Below are 6,000 nucleotides of genomic sequence, written 5' to 3'. Positions count from 1 at the left end.
TTCAGCCAAAGGCACGAGTGGAACTTGGAACGGAAGTTTTCACCCTCCGCCTGTGAACACTTTTGTTCTCTGAGCCTCTCCTGGCTTTTTCCTGTGCAGCCAGCCCATGCCCTCAGAGAGTTTGTTTTGCATGTGGTTGTTAAACTTTGATTCGGTGACTCATGCCGGGGCGAAGCCTTCAAGTCTGCCTCCCTCATTTGATTGCTCTCTTCCTTTCCTTTTTTTTTTTTTTAAAAAAAAAAAAAAAAAAAAAAAACTCAGAGCAAAACTACCTTGGCAGCTGAACGTGACCGTGGCACTCAGGAAGGGGAGCTTTGGCATGAAGGGCCTCCTAATGGCCTCGTGGCCCAGCCGGGCAGGGCAACCTCAGGTTGGATGACACCTGGCCGACTGTGGCGGGCGTGGAGCTGGGGGTGCTGCGTGGAGCACGGGTGTCCACTGTGGGGGCCGAAGCGACGCGCCCTGCTGGTGAGTGCCTGGCTCCGGCCATCATTCAGTAGGACAGGTGCTGTGCATACTTGGGTCCAGGGCTGGAGGAGAGACACAAGAATATACGGGGCGGGGAGCAAGTTGGGGAGCAGTCCTTGGATTAGCGTTATTCTGAGCAGTCTGATCTCCCGTGCCTCACATGATTTTAAGTGCACAGATAAAAAAAAAAAAAAGGTGAAATCCTTGCTCGTTTTAGCACAGTTGAATTTAATTTCAAGAGGGCTTTCGTGGGAGAAAGATTAATCGGAGTAACTCTTAGGTGTAAGGGACAACTCCTGCTGTGGTCTTCGAAAATCTTTTAGTTTTACGAAATCAGAAAGTCGAGAATGCTCAGGCACGTTTTCAGCTTGTCTCCATGCTCCTGAAAACATATCTTTTAGGCTAGATATTGATTTGTGGGTGTCTAGTTTCCCAGCAGATCAGGAATATTTGACCGCAGTCCCAAACCCCATCTCTCCTAAAGGACGGCTCTGCGGGCTCCAAGAAGGCCCAGAAGGACATGGAAATAAGTCTTAATCGGAGGCAATGGAGACAATTTTGGCTCATTCCCTGTGGTTGTTAGAAACCTTGGCCACGAGTCCAGGATTATGAACTCCTCTGCAAGGCCAGGTGATGCCAGGCCAGGAATGCCAATACCTGATGAGTGAATAGGTTGGGTGTAGACGATAAGGAGGATGGGTTTTTGTTGTTTTTTTTTTTAACTCAGAGTTGCCCCGGGGTATGGATCAGGGCTTGTGTGTATATACTTGTGTGTGTATCCGAAGTAACCTATAACAATACGGAAGAGCAAGGGACAAGCTCAAGGAGAAAACCCAAGACCAGGCCACCTATGCTCACAGCAGCACTATTTACAACAGCCAAAAGGGAGCAGCATCTCAAATGTCCGTCAGCAGGTGGGTGGGCAAACAGAAGGTGGTCCATATACATAATGGACTATTATTCAGCCTTAAAAATGAAGAAAATTCTGACAAATGCTTGCAACAGGGCGGAACTTGAAAACATTATGCTACGTGAAATAAGCCAGTCAGAGAAGGACAAGTACTGTGTGATTGCAACTGTAGAAAGTACTTAGAGTAGTCAGATTCATAGGGATGGAAAGAAGGAGTATGGTTACCAGGGGTGGGTGGGGGAAGAGGGTGGGGAGTTAGTGTTTAATGGGGACAAGGTTTCAGTTTTATAAGACAAAAAAATTCTGGAAATGGATGCTGGTAATGGTTGCTTAATGCCACCGAACTGCACTCCTAAAGATAGTTAAAATGGCAAATTTTGTGGTATGTATAATTTACCACATTTTTAAAAAAATTATAATTCCCTTTTAAAAAAATCCCCCCAAAGCCAGACCCAAAACCCGAATCTCGTGGGCTGAAGTCGTTGCCTCTCTGTGACTTCCCCAAAATCTAACTGACAACCCCACCGATCTGAGCTGAGCCAGAAAACTGCACAGACCGTGTCTATGAGAACTTTTCTCCTCATCATGCGGGTGACTTCTGGCTGTCATGATGGGGTGGATTTCTCTAGAACTGGCAGAGGTGACCAGGAACAGACTTGAAGGTCAGGGGCAACGTGATGAATGCATTCTTCCTGGGGCTGGTGCTCGGGCTCACCTTGCTCTGTGGCCCCCTGAGCAGCCCTGGGTAGCACCCTCTGGGCCAGGCTGTAGGAGGAATCCCTTGGGAGTCTAGTCCCTCCCATTAATTAGCTGTGAGACCCTGGGTAAGTTGGCAAAACCTCTCTTTTCTTCAGTTTTCTTACTTGCAACATGAGTCATGAGTAATGAATCCTTTTCCATCTCCCACAGATGTTGGTATCTCCAAAGGCAATATGCAAGGCTGTCCCTTGTATCTGTAAAATACTGGGCACATGTGAGCTACTGATTCTCTACATGTCTTATCCCTCTAATGTCTCCTCCTTTTCTCCTTCTTCAGTTTCTCTTGTATTCTTTTCCTCAGGAGGTCTTCCAGTCAGAGGTTACAGACCCTAGGTCCAGAGGCCCTCAACCTGGATTGGCTGATTCCAGGAGGAACCGGTCTGATCTAATTCTCATTTTTTTTTTTTTTAATGTTTATTTATTTTTGAGAGAGAGTTGCGGAGGGGCAAACAGAGAGGGGGACAGAGGATCCAAAGCTGGCTCCGTGCTGACAGCAGAGAGCCCAATGTGGGGCTCAAACTCACGAACTGTGAGATTATGACCTGAGCCAAAGCCGGATGCTTAACTGACTGGGCCACGCAGGCACCCCTAATGCTCCTTGTTAATAAAGTTCTACCTTTCCTCCCTCCCTCTTTCTCCCTTCCTTTCCTGCTGCTTTGTTAGGCCACCTCCAACTTTGGATTCCACCCGAACACATCTCCATGGCTCCCTTGACTATTGACCATAGGGAAGTGTTGCAAGGCTGACCGTCCTACGAGCTCCTGAGGAGACCGAGGAGTTTTAAAGGGTTACTAATTATCTGTGCTATTTGTGACTTCCAGTCAAGCTTGAGGAAGCAAACTCAAATGAAATCATTCATACTTTCAGGACTTAAAAATAGAAAGCAGTGAGAAACTGCTGGCAGCCTTGCTGCTCAAAGACCATCGCATCTCAAGGGGAGGGTTTTGGCCTGAGGGCCAGCGGAGGCTCCTGAGGACAGGCCCCCACCTCAGGTTTCTCCCTTATTTAGAAGTTTTAAAAGGAAATGAAGTTGATTTTGAAATCTCAAGGGGGCAAAAGAAAGCCTCTGAAGTGGGTGAACTCTTTCAGTTAATGTTGTGTAAAAACAGCTCTCCTGTCCCACGCATGACCTTTCAAAAGTTTCCTCAGAAAGGGAGCTCCGGGGCACCTGGGTGGCTCGGTTGGTGAAGCGTCTGGCTCCTGACTCTGGCTCACGTCGTGATCTCACGGTTCATGAGACCGAGCCCCGCGTTGGGCTCTGCACTTGACAATACGGAGCCTGCTTGGGATTCTCTCTCCCCAACCCCTCGCTCTCTGCCCATCCCCCACTCTCTCAAAATAAATACGTAAACTTAAAACAATTTTTTAAATAAATAATAAAAATAAAAGAAAGGGAGCTCTTTTGGAACTCGTGGGTGCCGTGGAGAGCTGCAGAGGACAGGCCTCACGAGACCCCTCTCCCTCCCCCGCCCCAGGTAAAAGCCCCAAGGTTTTTCATCGTGAAGATGTCTGTGATTCTGTCTGCAGATTTCAGACTGCAAAGTTACGACACTAACCCAGACTCTCCTCATAGCTGTTACTTTGTGACCAAAGAGAAGTCACCCGGGGGTGGTTGTATTTCGGGTTTTTCGATTTCTGCAAAAACAAGACGCTGCCTCCATCTTGAGCACAACTCAGAGCAACGCGTTGTTTTTGGTTTCTACTTTTTGTCGGCCTCTGCCGCTTACTGACCGTATAGCCTTTTCTCGGTGCCACTCTGAGCCTCGGCTTCTTCACCTGTGGAAAGGGGCTACTTTTATCCACCGTCTACCCAACCGGGGGTAACGGCAAGTTCAAGGGAGAGAGGCTCTCAGTGAAGGTGGTGTGGAAACAGCGAAGAACTCTGTGAGCACCGACTGTGATGTTCATGCTGTCTGCCACAGTCATTCTTCTTTTTCCTTCTCTCTCACTTTTCCTCCCTCTCCCTTTTCTTTCTCACACCCCTCCTCTCTCTTCCCTTCTCTTTCTTCCAAAAATTTTTTTGTGGATGTAATACATTATAACTTTATATATTTATTTATTTAATATGCAATTTATTGTCAGATTGGTTTCCATACAACACCCAGGGCTCATCCCCACAGGTGCCCTCCTCAATGCCCATCACCCACCCTCCCCTCCCTCTCACCCCCCATCAACCCTCAGTTTGTTCTCAGTTTTTAAGAGTCTCTTATGGTTTGCTCCCTCCCTCTCTAACTTTTTTTTTTCCTTCCCCTCCCCCATGGTCTTCTGTTAAGTTTCTCAGGATCCACATAAGAGTGAAAACATATGGTATCTGTCTTTCTCTGTATGGCTTATTTCACTTAGCATCACACTCTCCAGTTCCATCCACGTTGCTACAAAAGGCCATATTTCATTCTTTCTCATTGCCACGTAGTATTCCATTGTGTATATAAACCACAATTTCTTTACATCACATTAATAAGAGAAAAGAGAAGAACCGTATGATCCTGTCAATCGATGCAGAAAAAGCATTTGACAAAATTCAGCATCCTTTCTTAATAAAAACCCTCGAGAAAGTCGGGATAGAAGGAACATACTTCAACATCATAGAAGCCATTTATGAACAGCCCACAGCCAACATCATCCTCAATGGGGAAAAATTGAGAGCTTTCCCCCTGAGATCTTTCTTCCAAATTAAAACAAGAGTCACACGTATGTGTAAGAAAGGAAGGGCGGAGGTGGGGGTGTAGCTGGGCTGGCGGGGGCATGGGAGGGACGGGTGCGACAGGGGAGTCCGGCCTGGGGCAGGAGGGGCAGACCTCCAGGCAGAGGGAAGAGCCCCAGTGAAGCTCTGCAGGCCTGAGAGCCAGCCCAAGGGTCTTTCAGGGACAGTAGGCGACTCCCGGTGTGAGTCGGGCCTGCCAGGCTGGGTGATTGTCCTCCTCCTCCCCGGAGACTGGCCCAAAGCTGGACCCCAGCCCAAGAGAACAACCTTCCCAAGGAGAAAAACTGGTCACCCATCAAGGAGGAGACTCTGTACAGGACGGAGTGACAGAAATCTTTTGTCAGTGGACGAGTTAGATTAGTGTAGTGGGGGTGGAGTGTGGTGAGGAGGCCCTCCCAGAACCCCCCGGGAGAGATGCCATGGCCCTTCCCCCACTGGGAAATGTCAGCGCATCCTCTGTTACCCAGTTTTGTGGGAAACTTCCTGGCCTTTCCTGTCCCCTCAAAGGAAGATAAGTCACTCCTCACCTGAGTTTTGAGAGCACATTTTTTTCCTAATTGAAAGTATTGTGCTTATTGCCATGATTGATGGCTTGGTATTTACTTATTTGGTCTGTTTTCCTGAAGAGGTTGTAAACAAATTGAAATTGGACTGTATATTAGTTTTTATGGAACTGGGTCCCAGCACAGTGCCTGGTGCCTAGTAGGTGACATGACCTTGAGATGTCTTCTTTAGTCTGGGGCACACCATTCAATGAGATGGGAACCCAAGATAAAATATTTGAGCAGGGAAGATTATTTTCAGCTTTGGGCATCCACTGAAGAAAAACCTATTGAAGTCCTTAGATATAGTAACACTGTGCCAGGTGCTGGTGATTCTGAGGGCAAAGACGTGGGAACATAGTACACAGTGTCTTGAGATACGGATAAGTGACGATCCAATGTGTCATTGCAGAGCTGTGAGCAAAGTGCCCGGTAGATGAGATGACCAAGTCACTCATTCTGTTTGTGGACTTAGGTGTGACCACTTTGAGGGGCATTTCTGCCGAATCTTGAAGTTTGCCAAACCAAAAAGGGCATTCCAAGTAGAAACAAAAGCATATGCAGAAGCACGGTGATGAGAACCTTCCAGAAGGCTTGGGGAGCCAGGAGAGATTCAT

At 47.6% G+C, this 6,000-nt stretch overlaps 1 protein-coding gene across 2 annotated transcripts in view; it reads left to right on the top strand.

Moving 5' to 3' along the window:
- Window positions 1-277: 277 nt before the first annotated feature.
- ZC3H12D (zinc finger CCCH-type containing 12D) overlaps window positions 278-6,000 on the top strand; it is a 36,017-nt gene continuing 30,294 nt past the window's right edge. For both annotated transcript variants that reach the window (XR_006202885.1, XM_042940051.1), the window contains exon 1: window positions 278-468. The gene's annotated coding sequence lies outside the window, so the exon portion shown is untranslated. The remainder of the gene's footprint in view (window positions 469-6,000) is intronic.

The sequence above is a fragment of the Panthera leo genome, chromosome B2, assembly GCF_018350215.1.
Source record: "Panthera leo isolate Ple1 chromosome B2, P.leo_Ple1_pat1.1, whole genome shotgun sequence".
NCBI lineage: Eukaryota > Metazoa > Chordata > Mammalia > Carnivora > Felidae > Panthera > Panthera leo.
Note: the sequence above shows the minus strand (reverse complement) of the source record. Positions and strands in the feature narration are given on the sequence as shown.